General features: G+C 50.1%; 1 long non-coding RNA gene across 2 annotated transcripts; it reads right to left on the reverse strand.

The window, feature by feature from the left end:
• Positions 1-4794: 4794 nt before the first annotated feature.
• On the reverse strand, positions 4795-23726 carry LOC148056976 (uncharacterized). Of its 2 annotated transcripts, XR_015702095.1 has the most exons (7): positions 23533-23726; positions 20931-21030; positions 20305-20400; positions 9700-9820; positions 8763-8850; positions 8264-8359; positions 4795-5139 (listed from the first exon to the last, which is right to left on the reverse strand). It is a non-coding gene; the product is annotated as an uncharacterized LOC148056976 (long non-coding RNA). The 2 variants fall into 2 exon arrangements; XR_015702094.1 differs by lacking the exon at positions 4795-5139 and having other exon boundaries at positions 8225-8359.
• Positions 23727-24142: the final 416 nt, after the last annotated feature.

Below are 24142 nucleotides of genomic sequence, written 5' to 3' on the forward strand. Positions count from 1 at the left end.
TATAGACCCAACAAAAGTGAAAGACACAGAAGACACCACGCAAACTACGCAACAACAGACACAGCCTGGAACCGCCCTGCCCGGCGCACGCTGCCATCGAGCTGAAGACTAATCTGCTCCCTCTAGCCGCCTAGACGGCACTGTTCCCAGACAGACCTCTCCCCAGCGCTACCTTTAAAACCCCTTCCTGCAATGGCCAACCTTGTACCCTCCCTCCCCCGACCCCTCTCCAGCACTAGAGCTTCAACTTAGCTTGCAGACGGCCGCGAGGCTGAATCCATCCTTGACAAGGAAAACCACACTCAGCCCGCTGGATCCATCCTGCCATCGCCAGGTTCCTCTTCACCCTCTGCAAAACAAAACCGATGCCATCACAGTCACCACAGACCTTTCCCAAAACAGCTGCCACTTCACATGCGTCGTGGCAGGCCGTTCACCTGCTCCCCTCCGATTCCGGAGTCCGACACTGCAGCTGTCATCGCTTCCGGCACCTAGGATACCGAGAGACACAAAATTACCTTTGCGCTTGCAAGAAAACACCAGCCCCACGCTTCACCTCCCTACTACCCAGCTCACCTCAAACGCTCCTGCACTTCCAAAGGCAGCCCCCGCAGAACCTGCAAACCCTAAGAGAAACACTGCAACTCCATTGCCATACAATACTCGGCTATTAGATGCCAACCCGGCCCACCACCGCCTCACCTTCCGGGACCGCTCGTCGACATGCGGCGGCATCCCTCCGAGCCTGCATACGGCACCTGCAGAAACCCAAGCAGAGAGGCACATGCCGAGATACTGCCCGAAACCACAGCCTGCCCGCACCGATCCCCGTCTCACCCTCCTTTACCTTGACAGCTCGCCCGCCCCACCTTCGTCAGTCTGGCTTGCCTCTTGCAGGCTTACGCACCACCTGTAAGACACAAGCAACCCTGTTCTTATAACAGGACCAGCCACACACCACCTGAAAAATAACCACTACTTCAGCCTACCAGTCCCCACTCACCTTGTCCAAGTCACCTCCAGGGCCCATATCCCACATCACTCCTCGCTTGGAACCTTCACATTAAATAAAAAAAATAAAAAGAAGAGTTAGAAACACCATAATGTAGTCAGATAGGCACCAGTCACATGTTCCCTCTAGTACCTCAGCTACTCAGTCCAAGATGACTGTGCAACCTTTGCCTCAACAGTCTAGGCACAGCAGCACATCAGCCACAGACGCTTATCGCTATTCCACCAACCCCCTGACTCTACGCCCCCCCGGGCAGGGCGGCTCCAGGCCAAGCACACACACACCCCGACACTCCACAGAACACTACAAACAACAGGCCTCAAAGACGAGAGAGAACTCTCAGCAACAAGCACGACACCCAGACCGAAGACGCCGTCGAGCAAGACCACCTGAGGCACCGTGATGACAATGTCAGGAGCCTCTAGGGCAGCCGCCAAAACAGAGAGGAACGTCACAGCCCGTAACACGAAGTTACTCTCAAAACTGAGAGGATGTTGGCGCAACGAGCCCGGCTTCAAGACCTAACAACATAAGGATGCAGGGAAGAAACCCCCGTCCACTGAAATGGACGGCAAGAGAACAGAGCTGCTCACGCAGCCGGAAACGTCGCCGCAAAAGAGGACCGCCCAGAAACCTCCGAGACGCCAGACCGATCCATGCCGTACGCTTTTAACGCCAGAAAAGCGGCGCCCGATTGGCACTATGCCGACGAGTACAGGTGTTTCGACGCCAGGAATGGCACCCGAGGCATATGCTGCCCCAGGCACACCCTGCCCACCTTAAGCGCAAAGACGACATATAGACCCAACAAAAGTGTAAGACGCAGAAAACACACCACACAAGCTACACAACAACAGACACAGCCTGGAACTGCCCGGCGCACGCTGCCATCGAGCTGAAGACTAACCTGCTCCCTCTAGCTGACCAGAGGGCACTGTTCCCAGACAGACCTCTCCCCTGCGCTACCTTTAAAAGCGCCATCCTGCAATGGCCAACCTTGTACCCTCCCTCCCCCAACCCCTCTCCAGCACTAGAGCTTCAACTTAGCTTGCAGACGGCCGCGAGGCTGAATCCATCCTTGACAAGGAAAACCACACTCAGCCCGCTGGATCCATCCTGCCATCGCCAGGTTCCTCTTCACCCTCTGCAAAACAAAACCGATGCCATCACAGTCACCATCACATCGGTCAACACAGACCTTTCCCAAAACAGCTACCGCTTCACACGCGCCGTGGCAGACCGCTTACCCGCTCCCTGCCCATTCCGCAGTCTGACGCTGCAGCTGTCATCGCTTCCGGCACCTAGGATACCGAGAGACACAGAATTACCTTTGCGCTTGCAAGAAAACACCAGCCCCACGCTTCACCTCCCTACTACCCAGCTCACCTCAAACGCTCCTGCACTTCCAAAGGCAGCCCCCGCAGAACCTGCAAACCCTAAGAGAAACACTGCAACTCCATTGCCATACAATACTCGGCTATGAGATGCCAACCTGGCTCACCACCGCCTCACCTTCCGGGACCGCTCGTCGACATGCAGCGGCAACCCTCCGAGCCTACATACGGCACCTGCAGAAACCCAAGCAAAAAGGCACATGCTGAGATACTGCTCGAAACCACAGCCTGCCCGCACCGATCCCCGTCTCACCCTCCTTTAACCTTGACAGCTCGCCCGCCCCACCTTCATCAGTCTGGCTTGCCTCTTTCAGGCTTACGCGCCATCTCTAAGACGCAAACAACAGGCATCCCTTATGCCTGGACCAGCCACACACCCCCTGAAAAATAACCACTACTTCAGCCTATCAATCCCTGCTCACCTTGCCCAAGTCAGCTCTGGGCCCATATCCCACATAGCTCCTCGCTTGGAACCTTCACATTAAACAAAAAAAGTTAGAAACACCATAATGTAGTTAAATAGCTACCAGTTTCATGTGCCCTCTAATACCACATACCAACCCACCCTCTTTACAGCACTGACCTCATTTCTCCTTCGTGTCCCTGGACAACTCATCCTTCTGCATCTTGAAAATAATTAGTATTGAACATGTCACCTGGATCCTGAGCAATAGCTTAACAATTCCAGAGGTCTTGTTCTTATTTAGCAATACCATCTACAGGCCAACCACAGCCTGCTATTAAAAGAAATATGTAACTCAAATATCAGGCCCTACACATATAAGCCTTAACACCTTTGAGATTCGTTCTGCTCAAGTAGCACTCTAGTGGTCTCCGAGACATCTACCTTCATCCCCTTAGCACCTGCCAAGCACTACAGTAATTCTCGTTCTCACCCACTGCCGACAGCTACTCAGTACAAGATGACCGTACAGCCTTTGCCTCAACGGTCTAGGCACAGCAACACATTAGCCACAGACGCTTATCGCTATTCCACCAGCCCCCTGACTCTACGCCCCCCGGGCAGAGCGGCTCCAGGCCAAACACATGCAAGTACACACCGACACTCCACAGAACACTACTAACAACGTGCCTCACAGACGAGGGAGAACTCTCAGCAACAAGAGCAACACCCGGACCGAAGACGCCGTCGAGCAAGACCACCGTGACGGCTATGTGAGGAGCCTCTAGGGCAGCCCCAGTAAAAGAGTGGAACGTCACGGCCCGTAACGCAATGTTATTTTCAAAACTGAGAGTATGCAGGCGCAACGAGGCCGGCTTCAAGACCTAAGAACGTAACGATGCAGGGAAGAAACCCCCGTGCACTAAAATGGACGGCAAGAGAACGGAGCTGCTCACGCAGCCAGAAGCGATGCCGTAAAAGAGGACCGTCGGAAACGTCGAAACGCGAGACCGATCCACGCCACACATTTATCGCCAGAAAAGAAGCGCCCGACTGGCACTATGCCAATGAGTACAAGCGTTCGAGACGCTAGGGATGGTGCCCGAGGCACGTACCGCCCTCCTTGGGTGCAAAGACGACATCGAGACCAAACAAAGGTGTAAGACGCAGAAGACACGACACAGACCATTCAACAACAGACACAGCCTGGAACCGCCCTGCCCGACGCACGCTGGCATTGTGCCAAAGAAAAACCTGCTCCCTTTACCTGCCTGGAGGGCACTGTTCCCAGACATACCTCTCCCCTGCGCTACCTTTAATACCCCTTCCTGCAACGGCCAACCTTGTCTCCTTGCCCCCTTCCAAGTGCCAGCCCCTCAACTCAGCTGGCAGACAGCCAGGAGCGTGATTCCATCCTGGAGAAAATACACATCAGCTAGCTGATATTTTCCCCACATTCCCCAAGTTCCTCTTCATCATCTGCAAAAAATTCCCACACCACCAGCAGTAAGCATCCCAACAGCAGACGCCTACCTCTTCCGCATCGCTTTCATCCTCGGAAGCGCCGTGGCGTTCCGCTCGCCTGCTCCGTGCCGATTCCAGAGACGGAGGCTGCGGCCGTCGTTCCTCGTGGCACTAAAATGCTCAGATACACAAAATTACCATTGTGCTTGTGAAAAGTCACCGGTCCCGTGCTCCTCCTCCCCGCTACCCAGCTCGCCTCAAATGCTAATCCGATTCCCAAGGCGGCCTCCGCAGGACCTGCCAAACCAAAGAGAAAAGCTTCGTCGAGTTGCAGCACGACACTTTACTCTCGGGCACAAACAGGCCCGCGACCACCTCGCCTTCTCGGACCGCTCAAAGCACTGCTTCGCTCCTCTGATACTACATGCATCATATGCAAAAAAAAAAATCAAAGCGAATAACAGATGCAGAGATACTACCTAAAATGAGAGCCTGCCCGCACCGATTCCCATCTCCTCCTCCTGTACCTTGGCCGGTTTCCAGCACTGCCTCTGCTGTTTTCAGGTTGCCACGTCGAGCTGTGAGTACCGCCTGTAAAACCCTAACAACAAGGCGTGTTTATAGCTTCACCCACAATAAGACACCTGAAAACTAATGGCTACGCCAGCCCGCTAGTCATCGCTCGCCGTGCCCGAGTCAGCTTCGGTGCCCAGATCCCACATGGCCTCACGCCTTCAGACAAAGAAACACAAACCGCAATCGACTCATACAGCTACCGGTCACATCTTCCCTCTAACACCGCACGCTGACCCGTGTTCTTATGGTGCTCACCTCACCGTCGCCTCGCACGGCTGGTGCTTCTGCACCTGCAAAAACAATGACATCGAACAAGTCACCCGGATACCGAGCGAGAGATCAACCGATTCCGCTACTCTTGTTCCCATTCGGCAATACCATCTAGAGCCCAAGTACACCCTGCCATTAAAAGAAATAAGTAACTCAAATATTAAGCCCTACATATACAAGCCTTAACACCTTTGAGATTCCATTTGCTCAACTAGCAGCACTCTAGCATTCAAGCCGAGTCTCCCAGACAGCTCCGGTCATCCCCTCGGCACCCGCCAAACGCTACAGAAATGGTCGTCCTGCCTGCTGCCGATGGCCGGTCGCTTGGAAATAGGCCGTACCGCCTTTGCCAAAACAGTCTAGGCGTATTAACATTAACCGTCGCTCTTCGTGCTAATCTTCCCCGGACTCTACCATCGCTATGCCCCCAGGCGAAGCGGCTCCAACCCGGACGCGTACGCACGCAGACCGACGCTGCGCACAAACGCTACGGATGACGTCACCCAGATATCTAAGAAAAACTCTTGTCAAAAGGAATGAATCCCGGCCCAGAGATGCCAACGGGCTATAAGATCGATGGGGCCGTGAGGAAGAACCTACAGCAGCCCCACAAGTCAAATACCATCGCCAGTGATCAAGATATATAAAAAAAGATATGTCTGTAACTGGGATGACGGAGGTGTGAGAAGCCAGGCTTAAATACCTAAGAATGTTAGGATGCAGGGAACAAGTTGCAGAAAAAGACTCTGGGAAAACAGACGGCTCTCGAGCGGCAATGCTGATGCCTTCTTAATCGCCATCGCAATAAGTTACCGTCTGTAAACTTCTGATACGCAAGATACGTGTGACTGATCCACGTGATAAACTTTAATTCAAGAAAGGAAGGACTCTGTTATCGTTACGCCGATGAGCTGACGCTTACGAGACCCTGGGTATTGCGATGTGCCCGCCAGACACAGAAGAATAGAGACATCATGACGTGAGTAAGGTATGGTATGAGACACAAGACGGACTACAAAGACTACACAGTAACACAGACGCAGGCTGGACCTGCCCTGCCCAGTAGACAGTCGTGTTTTACACAAAGAACCCCGTGCCCTCTCTGCCCGTACATGCATAATCTCAAACCGCCTTCTCCGCTACGCTGATTTTAGAACGCCTGCCCGCCCCTGCTGCGCTTCCCCCACCCAGCCCATCACCTGCACAAAGATAGCTTTGGCCCTCAACTTGCCTTTCAGAGGGCTGGGGGTCAGAAACCATCTTTTAAAACAGACCACATAGGCTACCCGAGATGTCACTGCAGTCACCCAGATCCTCTTCATCATCTGCAAACACGGAGTGCCATCGCTCAGCGTCACGCCAGTCAACGCTGACCTCTTCCGCAATGACACCTGCCTCGGAAGCACCTTGGCCTTCCGCTCGCTTCTAGTCTAACGCCAGATGTTGCGGCCAGCATCGCCCGTGGCGCCTAGAAACCAGAAATATAGAAACAACCGTTGTGTCTGGAAGCAGTCACCTGCTCCAACAATTCTACACCTCAAAATAAACTGCTGCTACGGTTGATGTTCATCACCCACCTTGCCTGATGACCTCAGGCCAGACCTTCTGATTTGCATGTAGTTTTGCGAGTCGCTTTACACTTTCAAAACAGAGCGCTAGCTAGGCACATAGGCGCCGACAGGGGCACGTTCCCTCCGTCGCTGCGTGCCGACCTTCCTTCTCGCAACGCTCCGCTCGCCTCATCCCTTCGGTGTCCAGCTCCCTACTATGCATCTGCAGCAACAATAAAACCAAGTCGACCGGGTGCTCACAAATACCCTAGCAAACAGCGAACCTTCCCCATTCTGACTTCTTCACTCTGCTAACCTTGTCGATTCGAGCTTTACGCTGTGACCTGCCAGGCTGATGCAGCGCCATCAGTGAGTTACAAAAAAAACAAGACAGACAGACAGTAATACCCATGAGAAGTAGACGCTGACCTCTTCTTTCCCCTACCCCAATAGCCACATGCCGGACTCATCCTTGCCCCCAGCCTCCTAACGCGGCTCCGCCCGCCTCCCGTGCCACGCCTCCGGGGTCAGCATCCATGTCAGGCACCTGCTCGTGTAGTCGGTCCGTCTCCAATGATTCGGGAACCGTAACCTTCGATGCCAGCTCCGCTTCAGGAGATTGTGGAGACACACGCAGATGTTACATACTGCTTTCCTAAACAGAGAGCCCACCATGCAAATCCCTTGGACCAACTTAGGTACTCAAGCAACACAGAGAGCCCAAAAGCACAAATCCCAGAACGATCGATCTCAACCTCCATCGTGGCCCACAACGCCGTCTGCTCACCTTCGCTGTCACTCCTCGCTCGACTGCGCCGCTTAGCCCAGACCTATTGCTTAAACCGCAAGATTAAGTCAAACCACCCACCGACACGCAAAAATTACGCTTACTGCCAAATAACCCCAATATAGGCAAAGACCGATGATAGGCCAAACACCAAAAGAGCTACAAGTAGCAAATGACCGTGGCTCGTGTAAAGACAGACTCCTCCTTTACGGAGAACTAACTCCTAAAGGACTCCATGAGCCGCAGGACGGAGAACCCCTCGGTAGACAGCACGCTCGCATAAGAGCGCCGACATGTACGGGACAGGACGCTGGGCTGCCGGAAGCTACTTGTGTACGCAACGCTACTATTAGATAACGCTGCACTATAAAGCCTTAAGCTGAAACTGCACAGTAGTTACAGGAGACCTGACAGCAGACAGATGCTGAACGTGACTCGATGGTCACAGAATCTCATGGAGACGGGCGCCAAAAATCTCACGGAGGCCCCTCAGACCCAAACGCTTCATGAGAGATGCTTCTGGCCAAAATACGAGCTCAATGAGGAAAAGCCAAAGGTGATGCGGAGCGAGCTATTAAAATCTCCGTACAGAAGCACGCATTACTTGAGATGGCAGGATGGTTCTGCCAGGTCAGTCGGACCCAAGCACCGGGTTCTAATGCCTGTCCAGTGCTGTCCGTGATATTTCTCACGGCCTGCCACGTAACAGACGGGTCGCCCATCTGGGACCGCGTTTTGCATGTCCCAGCCCCTCCCCACCCCCGTGATGAAAATCAAAGCGAACAACTAAGGACTCTACTTAATCACCTCGGCTTCTTAAAGAAGCTTCCTTCCTCTGCTGACGGTCAACACAGACAGCCTGGTGCTGTTCCTCGCATGCGGGCTGGCCCTCGGATGCCTCTACTGCCAAAGGAAGAGAAAATGATTACGCTCCTACAACACGCTCCATCCTCTTGTTCTTCGAGAAATCAAAAGAAAGCTACCATCCCTGACCGCTACACAACAGGAGTCTGTGCAGGAGATGGCCGAGCCCAGCCCCACAAACGGCAAAAACACTCTGCTATGACCCTGCTTTGCCTTGCGGCAACAGCACCTGCCATCGGAGGGCCCCAAACCCGTTTGGGACTCCCTAGGAAATTCAGATACAATTAGTTCAAAACACCTGGCAAATAAGATACAACCTAAAAACACATGTACCCCACCTTATCCCAAAAACCACTCAGATAGCCCGCTTCCTCCCACACAAAACTCGCGTCTTCAACAAATACACAGAACAACGTGACACCAAACATAACAAAATCCTTACCCTCTGACACACTCTGAAAGGTATTAGCGCACCCGCATAATAAATACTCACGCCGTCGACCCGCGTACCGACTTCCTCAGGGCCAGACCTGCAAAGACAGGAGGAATCCTGACGTTACCTCCCCAGATGTCCCCAGAGCTCCGCTCCCCTCTCTGCTGCTCCCATCGTGGGAAAAAGCTGGTGAGGATAACTACAAAAGGAAAAACAAAAAAAGAGAGGAAGGAGAGCCACAGGGACCTGGATGTCAAAAGACAACCTGACCTTACCTGCAGGAATACACAACAGAAATCCTGCAAAAAAAAATTGTAACCAAAAGCCAGAAAATATGACAAACCCAGGAACCTCCAAAAAAACAGAACATTGCACCGCGCAGCAACAGAGACTGCCCGATGGATGGAGCTGTGAGGACAAGAGGGCCGCCACAAAAGCGGCTCGAGACCCTTGAGCCCGATAACCTACAAAGCCCCGTTGGGAATTACAACGGCAGTCCGCCGATGGAAAAACCACAACAGCGTAACACGGTGACTCGAAGATCTAAAATGGACACCGTACGACTACAGAAACCGGTGCTAAAAACACTATAAACAAGAACATCGCTGTCATGACCGACACTAGAAAAAGCCTCATTGGACACTTAAGGAAAAAGGCAAAAAGAAAACCAGAAAAAGCTCGCACACCCAGGACTGTGATAAGACACACCCTTCCCTGGAGATTTTTAAGAGCACAAATACACATCCTGTTCTCCAAGAAACACGAGGGAAGACAGCGACGCAAGCCTGCACTGGAAATAAGTGCCTAGTCAATGCCTCTAAGTTACAATTTCTGTGACATCCCAATGGACGGTGAAGGGACAGAAGCAAAAATTAGCTCAGCGAATGAAATAAGAAGCACGGAGGAGCAGAGACCCGAGACTTCTGGAGGGTATATTTTGATGTACCTTAATGTACCCAATGCAGGGCCAAACATCAGACGAGTCTCGTCTCAGAAAACTTGTTCCTATGCAGAAGCCCGGACAGTTTACGCTGCGTCTCTCGTGACTTCCTCCCATCTCCCGTCGGCTGTGGAGAGACAAAACCAGAACAGACCTGATCAAAAACCAAATTCAACTGCATAACCCTTCTGAAAAAAAAAACCAGTGAACCTACCTCCCTTACCCAACCATCCCCCGCTCCCAAAACTTTGAAAAACCCCTTCTCTTCTCCTGAACCCGCAGGGAAGGAAAGCCACTCCTTCCCAACAGCTCCTGCCCTGTATTCGCACCCCTGAACCTCCCATGTCAGCTGCTCCTCTGGAACTGCTCTTCTAAGCTGTACCCCACATTCTGTAAGCTCCCCTTACCTTTCATCTTCCTGTAGACTCCAGGCTCTGCTACAAACCCGCAAAATCAGTGAAGTCCTCATGCTTATGATCTATGAGGTACCTACTGCAAGCCGTAAAGGTTCTAGGGACAACGTGGTACTCTGTCAGCAATTAAGAAAGATGATGGACCGTTCCGTACTCTGAAAAACACTATGCCTTGTGTACCTGCTGCTTTCTTGAAGAATGTTAAAACTCCATATGCATATAGATACAAGATGCCCACCTTAAACGCTGCTAGATCATCTCACCGTCAGTCCCATTATGAAAAGCTATCGAGAACTTGCATGGCAGAACTAGTGAAGAAAACAAAGTTCTATCTTCAATAGAGCCAGAAATTCCAAAAACATACAACACACTTAAAATAAAAAAAGAAAATCCAAGCTCAGACTATTAATCCATCTTACTGCTCCTAAACACCCAATACAATACTGAGGAGGAAAAAAAAAAAAAAATAAATCTGCACACAAGTCTGGTTTTTACTATATATGATGCTGAACCTCAACTAGTCCCAAAGCCCTTACCTCAAACAAATGCTTCTGCTTCTCTCAATATCAAAACACACCTACTCAAATAACTAAAGCAGATCAAAATCTGGAATTGACTGAAGGAACAGCAGAACACTAACACCACTGAAACCCAAAAGCAGAATGAGTTGCCTGAGTTGAGGCTGTGGCTCATATACCCCTGGCCCCGCCCACTGCCCTTCCCACACTCACCTGGGAAAGGGGAGGGACAAACCACCAGATGGCATAAAGGCTGCCGGAGGAGCAGCAAGGAGGTTTCTTCTATGCCTTAGGTTTTCAATGTGTAAAGGACTTAAATGGGGAAAGTAACCCTTACTAGAAATGAGAAGATCTATTTTTTTACAGCAACAGCATCTATCGCATTGGCAATGTGACCGGGTAAGGACTTAAATGTATTTTTTCTGGGGTGCAGATAGAATGAGATAGACCTCCTACCAAACTACGTAAGAAAGAAACCCGTTAAACTCGTTAGTGACATTATTACCAACAATTACATGCTTTAGTTTCCCATGAAAAAAACAGGATGTTATGGAATTACGCTTCGTTGCTAGTGAAACCGCGTGCGCTACTTAACTTCCACCAAAAGTACGTTCCAGATAGAACTGAATGACAAAGCGTAATTAAATCCCATAAAAATCCTTTTTCGAAAATTCCTCCGGTTGCAAAGTAAATTATTTACTGTAAATCACCAACGGTTCAGTCACCTCATCGGTCTCTCCGACGGACTCCCTTAATAGAACTAGATGAGTCCTAAGAGACGAAAACCACAAAAATCCCATAGAAACACAAAAAACATCTCAGAGGCCGTATGAGGCAGCTGAATGAATGCCTAAGTAGCTAGAACAAATATAAATTGCAAAACACAACAAAAAAAACCACGGGAGATCTGTCAATAAAAAGAGGGGAAGACTATCGCCTTCTCTGAAAAACTCAAGAGCAGATCTGAACTGATGGTAGATGTCTTTGGGGTACCAGCCACCAAATAGAAACGTACCGTAAGACAAAAAACCAAAGGGACTGCTGCGGAGCATGAAGATGGCTTTACAAAAGGTTAGGCAGAAGGAGAGGCATCGTCGCAGGGATCGGAGAGGCCCCGAGGGGGCCAGAGAGACCAAAGTAGTCTCGAGGACACAATGAGCTCTAAAAGGAGTCACGCAAAAGGACGGATGTCATCGGGGACCGAATGGAGGCACGCCGAATGGGTGAGAGGACGGAAGGACCGACCGGGGTAACGGAGGTGGACTCGGGAAGGGCTCGGAGGGGAAAAGAGGTGCACAAAGCTCCCTGCTGAGCTAAAACGGGGCTCTAGGGCGTAGGGGGTATCTCGCGAGAGCTCGGCAACGGAGGAATCCCGAGGGGGCCTGAGACACCAAAGAAGCCTCAGACGTATCAATGAGGAACTCCGAGGAGGATTTCAACAAAGTACAGATGTCGTCAGGGGATCAGGGGCTGAACGAAGGCATCCTAAATGGCAAAGAAGAAGATAAGAGGGCTCTAAAGCGCACCAAAACAAAAAAAATTGCACTGGAGCTAAAGTGCTACGAGACTGCTGTGGAGTATGAGAAAGGACTCGGAAGGCATCGTTATATAGAGTAGAGGAATTATGAGAGGGCAGGGTAAGAAAAAATGGCTTGGAGACACAGCGAGAGCCTCGGAGGCTCAGGAGAACATCTCGGCAAACTCCACGTGACTAAGTGGGAGAGGAACCGAAGGAAGACGCCCTCGACGGCAGAGAGACGAAAGAGCGCTGGTAGCAAAGAAAGACGGGAGGCTCCGACTGAACGAGAGAGATGGGAAAGGAGATATGGTGCTACAGGGTGCCGTAGAGAACGAGGAACATCTCGGGAGGCGTCGTGACTGTGGGGAGAGGGGCGTCGAGGGAGGCTGACAGGTGAGAGGCGGCTTGGGACGACAAGGAGGAACTTGGGTGATTGTCCGAGTGGAGTACCGATGGCCTCGGGTGGCCGGAGACTGAACGTGGGAATCCTAGATAGTATAGAGGAACGAATGACTGCTGCATGGCTCAAAGTGCTACAAGAACGAGGTGGAGCACAAGGAAAGGTCTCGGGAGGCATCGTGAGCAAGAGAAAAAAAATGTCCTGAGGGAGCAGAGAAACAGAAAAAGGATTGGGGACATGACAATTAAATCCGGAGGGGATCTGAACCAACTAAAGTTGTCATCAGACAGCCGGGGAACGAATAGAGGCACGGCTAGAGGAAAGAGGCCGGGATAACTGGGCCGGTCACAGATACAGACTCGGGAAGTCTTCTGAGGGAACGAGAGGGGCGCGAGGTCCGCTACGAAGCTAAAGGCACGCTAAGGGTGACCTCGAAGGCATAGATAGGCATCGTGACGCCGTTAGAGGGGTCTTGAATGGGCCGGAGAGACCGAAGAAGGCTCGGGACACGAGGAAGACGTCTGGAGGGGATCGGAACTTTAGCTAGAAAATCAGGTGAAAAGACCGACTTAAAAAAAAAAACCAACACCTAAAAACCTAAGCCAAAAATGGGAATATACTTTTTAAAAAGCATCTGTAGTTTTAAAATAACTTCATGCTGACATCGGATTGTGCAAACTAAAAAAAAACTCATTCGTTTCTCTCTAACAAAAGACAAATCCCCCGGATAGTTTCCTTTTAGCCTATTGTATCTGTAGACACGATTTCAAAACTAACAGATGTAAAGTCAAGAGAGAAAAAGTTACGGCATCTGCACAACATACTTCCTACAAACAGCTGCTGGAGGGAAAGTAAAATATAAAAGTAATAAAAAAAAGGAAGGTTCCACCCAAAATCTCAGATGTCCTCGGGGAGGCCAGGGACCAAATGGAGGCACCCTAGATGTCGCACAGGACGATAAGAGCGCTCGGAGGCACAAACGAACCCGATTAAATAAGGCATCGAAAAAGGTTCCTGGGGAGCGAGAAGGTCGCGAAGAGCGTTACAGAGCGAAAAGACGGCTGTGGGGCACGAGGACCGCCTCGGTAAGCACGATGATGGCAGAAGGGGGGTGTCGAGAGCGAAAGAGAGACAGAAAAAGGATCTGGGTTGCAATGCGAAACGCAAGAGGGTGCCCTAACAATGTACTCACGTATGTCCCCGGGGGATGAGCGACTGAACAGAGACATCCTAGATGGCAGAGAATAAGGTAAGAGAGCTCTGGGGCTCAGACAAAGCCTGAGCAAGGGTTCTGTCTGAATGGGAGAAACACAAATAGCGCTACAGAGCTCAAAGGGTGCTGTGGGTCTCGGGGGGACATCGTGACAGGAACGGGATGGCTCCGTGAGATGGGGGAACACGGACGTAGAAACAAATGAAGATTCGCCGAGGCGATGAAGTACGCGGGAGAGGATCCGAAGAGAGCACGGATGTCCTCGAGAGACCGGGTACCGAACGGAGACATCTGACGTGGCGGAGCGGAAGGTAAGAGTGCTCTGGGGCAAAATGAAAGCCTGTGGAGGAGTTATCTCTGAGTAAAGCAAAATGTTTAAAAGCGACGGTGATTAAAGAAATAAGGAAAAAAATAATAGAGACGGTGAACTAAAACAGAGAGGTAGAAGTAAAATTTGAAAAGAGAGGGCATTCAGGAAAGACAAGAAATAATTACAACATAAAGACAACGAAACACAGACAGTGAATGGGATAAAAGACAACAAAATTTTAAAAGCGACGGTGATTGAAGAAATAAAACATTTAAAAGTAGCATTGCTAAACTAAAACAGAGATGGAGAAAGAAAATCTAAAAAGCGATGGCAAAGAAGCAAAAAAAAATGTAAAAAAAGAGAGCAGAGAGAAAAAAAGGAGGCATAGAAAGAATATTTAAATAGCAAAGGGGATTAGGGAAATAAAGGTGAAAAACAATAGGGACAGGGACATAAAACGGAGATGATGAAAGAATATCTCAAAAGCGTGGAAACAAAGGAAAGATAGGAAATAATTAAAAAATGAAGACGCTGAAATGAGGACACTAAATGGGATAAAAGGAGACAGACAAGTTTAACAGCAATGCTGATTAAGTAAAAAATTTTTAATAAGCTAGAGCAAACTAAAACGGATATGTAGGCAAAAAATGTAAAAGGCAGGGCTACTAAGAAAACACAAGATACAAAGAAAAAAAGGCAAAATAAACACAAGGAGTAGGATCAAAGCAGAAAAACAGTTAACAGTACAGCAATTGAGGAAATAAGGGCGCCTCCCAGCTTCTTCACTCAAGGTCCTTGAGCGGTGTAAGCGCTACTTAGCGACAAACAAAACGTCAGTGCGTTACCAACATTGTTCTCATCCTCAATCCAAACCGCAGCACTGTGCCAGCTACTTGGCCCAGCCCCGTCTTCGCTTCATGGGTCCCACCTGGGCTGCCCTAGCTGGAACCCATCAGGAACTGAGGCCATCACCCCAGCCCCACAGCACATCACTGCGTCCCCTGGACCCAACCGCAGCCGCTCACCCAGAGGCCAGGGGCTGGAAACACATCTGGGGTCACAAAGGAGGCAGCAAATGTTTGTTCCTTCACGCCCATCAGAAATCCCAGCAATGAGCTGGTTACGAGGCTCGGTGCCCAAAGGCAGCGGGACAGAGGGAAAAGAGGGACGAGGAAAGCAGAAGGAAGGATGGAGGGAGGTAGAGAAGAGGTGTAGGACAGGGAGCCAGAAAACGGGATACTGGGAACAAGAGAGGGACGGGGAACCGCACAAGGGTGTTGAGAGAGAGAGAAATGGAGTGCAGCGAGGAGGAGGATGGGGAGATCCCACAGGAACAGGGAGCAACAGGGGGCAGGGGAGAGAGACAGAAGGGACCGAGCGGGACAACAGGAACAGCAGAGAGGGACAGAGAGAATAAGAGACACGCAGGCAGCGGCGGGGCGGGGCGGATAGAGGGAAGTACAAAAGGGGGAAAAAGCAAAAAGAATTAAAAAAAAGTGACAGGAAGTTGGATAGAGGCAGTCATAGAAATAGAAATTAAAAAGCAACAAACATAGGCAAGAATTAAAAATTAGAGAATGTAAGACAGAGCGAGAAATAGAAAGGGAACAGGACAGAGAGGCAGGACATGTAAAAAATTGTTAAAGGGAGCTATGTAGAGGGAGATTTGAAAGGGAAAATAAAAAACAATGGACTACAGGAAACACAGGAAAGAAAAATGGGACAGGGAACTAGATAAATGGAGAGATAGAAATAAGACGTTAAAAGCAACATGGTACGTGACAGGAAAGTATTAAGAATAAGGGAAAGGGAACTAGATAAATGGAGACATAAAAAGAAAATTTTAAAAGCGACAGGGTAAGGAAAACCAGACAAAATTAAAAACAGGGAGAGCAAACTGCGTAAAAGATGAGAGAGAGAAAAATTCAAAAAGGATGGGACAGGAAAGAATTAAAAAACAGGGATAGGGACCTTGATAAAAGTAGACCTAGAAGGAAACTTGAAAATGCCAAGAGGTACAGCACAGTCAGCAAAGAACTAAAAACAGGGACAGCAAACCAGATTACATATGGAAACAAAATTTTAAAAGCCGAGGGATAAAGAGAGGGGAAAATGAAAAAAATAGAGATGGCAATCTAAAGAGAGACATACGAAGAAAAGAGATGAAGTGAAGCACAGGCTGGAGGACAGACAGGAAAGCATTAACAAATAAGCGCATTGGATGGGATAAAATTAGACATCGGAAAAATAAAAGCCACGTCTCTTAGGAAAGACAAGAAAAAACTACCAAATAAAGAAAGGGGGACAAAGAGAGAGACGCATACAAAGTAAATTTTAAAAGCAACGGGGTACACAACAGACCGCAAACTATTAAAAAGTAAGGATAGGGAGCTTGATCAAAGTAGATGTAGAAAGAAAATTTCAAAAGCAACTGGGTAGAGGACAAACAGAAAGAAAATTAAACACAGAGGCAGCAAACGAGATAAAAGTAGACATAGAAACAAAAATTTTAAAGCCGAGGTACTAAGACAGGAAAGAATTAAAGAAATAGCAACAGCGAACCAAACAAATGCAGAGAGACAGAAATTGTAAAAAGCGACCGCGCTAAGGAAAGATGAGAAATAATTAAAAAATAATGACAGTGAACGGAATAAAGGTAGAAAATTTTTGAAGCAACAGAGTTTAGGGAAATAGAGGAAAAAATTTAAAAGTAGGGGCACTGAACTGAAACGGGGACATAGGAAGAAAATTGAAAATCAAAGGCACTAAGGAAATAATTAAAAATAAAGACATCGAAGGGAAAAATGTAGACAGGGAAAGAACGTTTTAAAAGTGATGGGTATGAGGGAAATAAAGGGAAAAATTAAAAGATAGGGACAGCGAACTAAAACAGATGTGGAAAGAAAATTTAAAAAGCAACGGCACGAATGAAAGAAAAAGAAATAATTTTTTAAACAACAGCAAAGGGAATAAAAGTGGGCATAGAAAGAACATTTAATAAGCAGAGGGGAACTAGGGGAATAAAGGGGAAAAATTGAAAAATAGGGACAGCAAACTCAGAGATGGAGAAAGAACATTGAAAAAGCGAGGGCACTAAGGACAGACAAGAAATTATGAAAAGAAAAGACAGCAAAATAAAGACTGCAAAGGGAATAAACGTAGACAATTTTAAAAGCGACAGGGATTAGGGAAATAAAGGGAAAATTATGAGATAAGGAGAGCAAACTAAAACAGAGATGTAAAAATAAAATTTTTAAAGTGACGGCACTAAGACAAGAAATTATTAAAAAAATTCAAAGGTAATAAAAGTAGGCATAGAAAGAAGATTTAATAAGCAGAGGGGAATTAGGGAAACAAAGGAAAAAATTAGGAAATAGGGACAGTGAACTAAAATAAATGCAGAAAGAAACTCTAAAAAGCAAGGGCACTAACCAAAGACAAGAAATTATTAAAAGACAAGACAGCAACATAAAGACAGTGAACGAGGTAAAAGTAGAAAAATCTGAAAAGCAAGGGGGATTAGGGAAATAAAATGGAAAAATTTAAAAATAGGGACTGAACTAAAACAGAGATGTAGAAAGAAAAGAAATAATTAAAAAATAAAGGCATCAAAAGTAAGAAAAGTAAGCATAGAAAGAACATTTTAAAAGGGGGCGATAAGGGAAAAATTAAAACATAGAGACAGCAGGCTAGAACAGATTAAAATAGAACATCTAAAAAGCAAAGGAATTAAAGAAAGGCAAGAAGTAATTAAAAGAACAGCATAATAAAGACTGGGAACGGCATAAAAGAAAATTTTAAAAAGTAACAGGGATTAGAGAAATAAATGGAAAAATTAAAAAATAGTGGCAGTGAACTTAAAGAGATGGAGAAGGAAAATTTAAAAAGTGAGGGCACTATGGAAAGACAAGAAATAATTAAAACATAAATACAGGGAAATAATGACAGCTACTGGAACAAAAGGAGACAGAAAACTTTAAAAGAAACTGTGATTAAGGAAATAAGGATAACATTCAAAAATAGCATCACTGAACTAAAATGGAGATGATGAAAGAAAATCTAAAAAGCGATAGCACTAAGGAAAGACAAGAAAGGACAATCAAAAACTAACAGCAGCAAACGGGATAAAAGTAGAACATTTTAAAAGCCAAAGGACGGAGAAAGGAAAGAACTAAAAAATAGCAGCAGTGAACTACAATGCAGAAATAAAAAAAAAAAAATGCACTAAGGAAATACAAGAAATCATTCAAAACTACAGATGGTGAACAGGAGAAAAGTGGGCAGAGAAAGAAAATTTGCAAAGCCATGAGCATTAGGGAAAAGAAGGGGAGGGAACTAAAAACTAGGGACAGCAAACGAAAGGCAGAGCAAGAAAATTTAAAACGGGAGGGCCCCAAGGAAAGACAAGAAATAATTAACTAGAGCACAATAAAGACAGCAAAGGGGATAAAAGGAGACAGAAAATTTAAAAGCAATGGAGATTAAAGCCATATTGAGCAAATGAAAAAACGGCGATGGCAAACTATAAGGAAAATAAGGAAAAAATTAATCGAAACTGTGAACTAAAAGAGAGATGTAGAATTAAAAAATTGTAAAAGCAATGGCAGTAATGAAAAACAAGAAAAAAATAATTAACATCTCATGACAGCAAAGGAGATAAAAGTAGAAAATTTTAAAAACCAATGATCAAGATTAAGAAAGGAAAAAAGGAAAACCCAAATATTAAGATTAAGAAAGGAAAGCACTAAAAAATAGTGACAGCTAACTACAACACAGACATAAATAGACATTTTAAAAAGCAAAGGCACTAAGGAAAGACAAGAAATCATTAAAAAATAAAGACAGTGAACAGGATAAAAGTAGGCATAGAAAGAAAACTAAAAGAAAAAGAAAACAAACTAAGAGAGAGCTGTGGAAAGAAAATTTTAAAAGGTAGGGCACTAAGGAAAGACAAAAAAATAATTAAAGATAAATACATCAAAATAAAGACAGGAAATGGTATAAAAACAGACAAACTTTTAAAAGCAATGGTGATTAAGGAAATAAGGAAAAAATTTTAAAATCCCATTGGTGAACTAAAATGGAGATGGAAAAGAAGATTTAAAAAGTGATGGCACTAAGGAAAAACAAGAAAGAATAATTAAAAGTTAATGACAGCAAACAAGATGCAAGTAGAAATTTTAAAAGCCAAAGGATTAAGAGAGGAAAGCAGTACAAAGTAGCAACATTGAACTACAATGCAGACATAGACAGAAATTTTTAAAAGCGACAGTGCTAAGGAAAGACAAGAAATCATTCAAAATAAAGACAGTGAACGGAATAAAAGGAGGCATAGAAAGAAAACTTAAAAAGCAATCAGCATTAGGGACAGTGCACTAAAACAGAGATGCAGAAACAAAATTTTAAAAAGCAAGGGCACTAAGGAAAGACAAGAAATAATTGGGAAAATTAAAAAACAGGACATCAGGAAGTGATTTAAAAACCCGCATCGGTGAACTAAAACGGAGACGGAAAAAATGGAAAAAGACAGAAAATTATTTTTGAATCATTTATATAATACAGCAGATATAGGTTTGTATTTGGAAATCCTTCTTTTTATATATATATATATATATATGAATACTGTATATATACATATGAATATTATTTTTATATATAAATATATATATATATATAAAGGCGAGAGATTTTTCTCTACTGCAATGCCTCACACCCGTATTTACAGTTTTGAACGTTTTTGATCACACACACGAATTTTCGAGGCCGATTCCTCCTCTTTTGTCCACGTCTCTCCTTGGACCTGGATCGCTTTTAGTACGGACGCTAGTATCTCAGTAAGCTTTTCAAGGACTACTCTAAGATATTTTCAAAACTTATTGACTGAAAAAGCACACAGCTTCTATGACGAAAACAAAGCCTGTTTCTTCTGAACGCCTGAACTCTTACAAACGGCGTCTTTCCTCTTTTAGGACGCAACTATTTTCCCGATATCATTTCCTAGTAAGCGCACAGAAACAGAAGATTGCGCTTTCAGGAAGGCAAAATAAACGGAGGGAAGTCGGCTTTGCACAGGCAGAACACGCTCCAGCGCAGACCTTCTTTTCCTTTTAGGATCTGCGTTAAAATAGTTCCTAGAAAAACTACAGAAGGAAGGAGAGCTGGCGCATTCTTGACGTTAACTTTGAAGTCCATGCTACAAGCGCCTTAGGAAAAACGCGGACACGCATCGCGGACGTACCTTGTACTCGCAGACCGCTACGCAGCCTTTCCGTCCGTCTTGCGCTTTCACGGCAGAAGAAAGGGCGACCACGGTGAAACGGCGGCAGCTGACACTCTGCTGAGAGAGGAAAAAAAACCTGTAGCATAAAGCTGGGGAGGAGTCCCAAGCTGCCCGGTTTTGTGAAGTCTTGCGAAGGCTACAGCCGAGCAAAGGAAAAAATAGCCCTTTGGAACATATTGCCAAACAACATTCGGCAATAAAACTCGGAGGCGTTTGACACGCGCCCATTTTTTGGTAACTTGCTATTTGCTTCCTGTTATCGTTGTTCTTCCTTCAGAACCTCTACTTGGAGCCAACTTCTTTGCTACCGGTTCAAGCGTTTCCCTTCCTGGTATTACTAGCACACGGGCCCAGGCAAGTCCCTGAACTGCTCTTCCGAACTTCTCCAAACGACAATTACAGCCACGAAAGAGGACTTCAAGAGAGGAAAAGGAGAGGCCGGGCAGCAAAAAAGCTCTGCAGGCTGCCACCAGTCAACATTCCACTCTTTTTTTTTTTTTTCTTTTAAATACACCCCCCCCCCGCCCCCAAATACAAACAAAAAAACCCCATGACCTTGTATTTTTTTTCCTTTGGGAGCTCACCCCTGTCTCAGCACAGTGTCCTCCACAGAGCAGGAAGCGCAGACGATCTGTATCCCGATCTGCACGCGACGAATCCGTGTTCAGAAGAAATAGGCCAGATCTGTAAGACCGGTGTTATTTTGGGGGTTTTAACAATCACAACGCAATTGCATCGACCGACGCGTTTGTGAGAAAACTCCTTAACTTCTAAACGTAGCACCTCCTTGGGTAAAAAAACGTGTGCGAGACTGAAAAAAAGGGATGATTCAGAGCTCCCGCTCACGATGGAGCAGTGGCGAAAGGAATGAAAGTGAAGACAAACAGCAGCAACAGGAAGTGAAATTCGGCTTTAATTCTAGGCACGTGCTTAAGAGACTCTCCAAGCCCACACCTCAATCCTAGGAGCGACTAGCCCTTTTCTGGAAGGACAAACTTTGTTACTTCAAAGTCCTAGACCGAAGGCTCCACGGAACAGAACGTGCACCGAGCCACAGGCCACCGTGCCATCAACGCTCTGATGGCAAAGAAAAACCAAGGAAAACTAAAGTTTAAAGATCGGTTTCCATCGCGTTTCATTCCTTACGTTTCCACTGGCACCTAGGTGCTCCAAAATGAACTCTACTGACACCGCATGTTACTAACAATTTAGTTCTGCGTATCAGAACAACAGGCTATTTCCAGCTCGCCCATCAAAGTAGCACGACCGACCAGAAGAGAAACACCGGACCCTAAAGAAGGGAACAGGCAGCTCTTCATTTCTCCTAGAGGAAAGTCTGTTCTTTTGCCCGGAAGGCAAACAGCCGAAACTGCCAAGGGAGCACTGCAGGAACGCGGCGCGCTCTCTCAGCTGCAATTTGTCATCGGCTTTTCTGCACGGGCAGCGGCTTTGCCTTTCCTCTGGCTTTGATGTGGCGCCCCTGGAGCGTCCTTGACCCGGCAAGGGTTTCTCCCCGCTCCCGCAGCCCCAGACACGCGATTACCTGAGCGCCGAGCGGAATCACCCACGCGGGATTTTCTTCCCGGGACGCAGAAGGTGACGCTGGGAAAGGAGGAGGCAAAAAAGGAAGCGGTTTGTCCGGCAGCCACGGCCCTAGAAACTACACCTCCCGGCATGCCCCGGGGAACCAACGTGGCCGACCAAAAGCCCCGGATGCCAGGGGACGCAGCCCTCCGTGCTTTGGGATCCTGCGGGGACACCGTTCACCGCGCCACCGCCGCACGTGGAAGCCCCGCCGAGCCCCCAGCGCGGCTCCCCCGCCGCCCGGCCCCGGAGCGGAGCGGCGCGGCTCGGCGCGGGGCCCCCCCGCCCCGCACCGCACCGGCGCGGCGCCCGCCCAACTCCGGGCTCACCTCGCCACCGGCCCCGACCCGACGCGCCCCCCCGTCGCCCGGCTCCGGGAAGCCCCGCCCGCCCGGCTCCCACACGGCACCGAACCCTCCCCGCTCCGTGCCTCCCGCCGGCCCGCCGCTCCCCCGCAGGCAAGGGAAAGGAGGAGGCAAAAAAGGAAGCGGTTTGCCCGGCAGCCACGGCCCTAGAAACTACACCTCCCGGCATGCCCCGGGGAACCAACGTGACCGACCAAAAGCCCCGGATGCCGCGAGACGCAACCCTTCCGTGCTTTGGGACCCTGCGGGGACACCGTTCCCCCCGCCGCCGCCGCACGTGGAAGCCCCGCCGAGCCCCCAGCGCGGCTCCGGGCAGCCCCCGCCAACACCTCCGGCTGCCCGCCCCCGCCCGGCGCCGACGCGGCGCGGCGCCCCCCCGCCGCCCGGCCCCGGACCGGCGCGGCGCGGCGCCCGCCCGGCCCCGGAGCGGCGCGGGTCGGCGCGGCACCCCCCGCCCCGGAGCGGCGCGGCTCGGCGCGGCACCCCCGCCCCGGAGCGGCGCGGCTCGGCGCGGCGCTCCCCCGCCGCCCGGCCCCGGAGCGGCGCGGCTCGGCGCGGCGCCCCCCGCCGCCCGGCCCCGGAGCGGCGCGGCTCGGCGCGGCGCCCCCCGCCGCCCGGCCCCGGAGCGGCGCGGCTCGGCGCGGCGCCCCCCCGCCCCCCGGCCCCGGACCGGCGCGGCTCCCCCCCCCCGCCCGGCCCCGGACCGACGCGGCTCGGCGCGGCGCTCCCCGCCGCCCGGCCCCGGCGGGGCTCGGTGCGGCGCCTCTCCGCCGCCCGGCCCCGGACCGGCGCGGCGCCTGCCCAGCATCGAACCAGTGCGGCTCAGATCGGCGCGGCGGCCCCCGGCGCCCGGCCCCAGAGCGGCGCGGCTCGGCGCGGCGCCCGCCCGGCCCCGGACCGGCGCGGCTCGGCTCGGCGCGGCGCTCTCCCGCCGCCCGGCCCCGGCGCGGCTCGGCGCTGCCCCGCCGCCCGGCCCCGGCGCGGCTCGGCGCTGCCCCGCCGCCCGGCCCGCACCGGCGCGGCGCCCGCCCAGCATCGAACCAGCGCGGCTCAGCTCGGCGCGGCGCCCCCCGCCGCCCGGCCCCGGAGCGGCGCGGCGCCCCCCGCCGCCCGGCCCCGGGAAGCCCCACCCGCCCGGCTCCCACACGGCACCGCACCCTCCCCGCTCCGTGCCTCCCGCCGGCCCGGCCGCTCCCCCCCAGGCACCGCCGCCCTTCTCGGGACTTTCCCCGCTCACCTCCTCCCTGCCTGCAGCCGCAGCCGGGCTCCCGCTGGCCCCTCCGCGGGGGGAAGCTCCACCCACGGCGCGATGCCCGCCCCCGATGCACCTCGCAGGCGCTGGCGAAGCTCCGCCCTCCCAGCGGAAAACCCCGCCCTCTGCAGCCAAGCTCTGCCCTGCACACAGCACGCATGCGCCGGTGAAGCTCCGCCCCCTCGGCAAAGCTCCACCCTCCCATGGCAAAGCTCCGCCCCCCGCAGCAAAGCTCCGCCCCTGAGACAGCGCGCATGCGCAGACAAAGCTCCGCCCTTCACAGCAAACCTCCGCCCTCCCACGGCAAAGCTCCGCCCCCCCGCAGCAAAGCTCCGCCCCTGAGACAGCGCGCATGCGCAGACAAAGCTCCGCCCTTCACAGCAAACCTCCGCCCTCCCACGGCAAGGCTCCGCCCCCGACGCATCGCGCATGCGCTGGTCAGGCTCCGCCCTCACCCGGCAAAGCTCCGCCCTCACCTGGCAAGGCTCCGCCCCCCCGCGGCAAAGCTCCGCCCCCGAGGCAGCGCGCATGCGCGGCAAAGCTCCGCCTTTCACATCAAAGCTCCGCCCCCCGCGGCAAAACTCCGCCCCAAGAC

This window comes from Nipponia nippon, unplaced genomic scaffold (genome assembly GCF_047370975.1).
Source record: "Nipponia nippon isolate SJK-2023a ecotype South Korea unplaced genomic scaffold, ASM4737097v1 scaffold_101, whole genome shotgun sequence".
NCBI lineage: Eukaryota > Metazoa > Chordata > Aves > Pelecaniformes > Threskiornithidae > Nipponia > Nipponia nippon.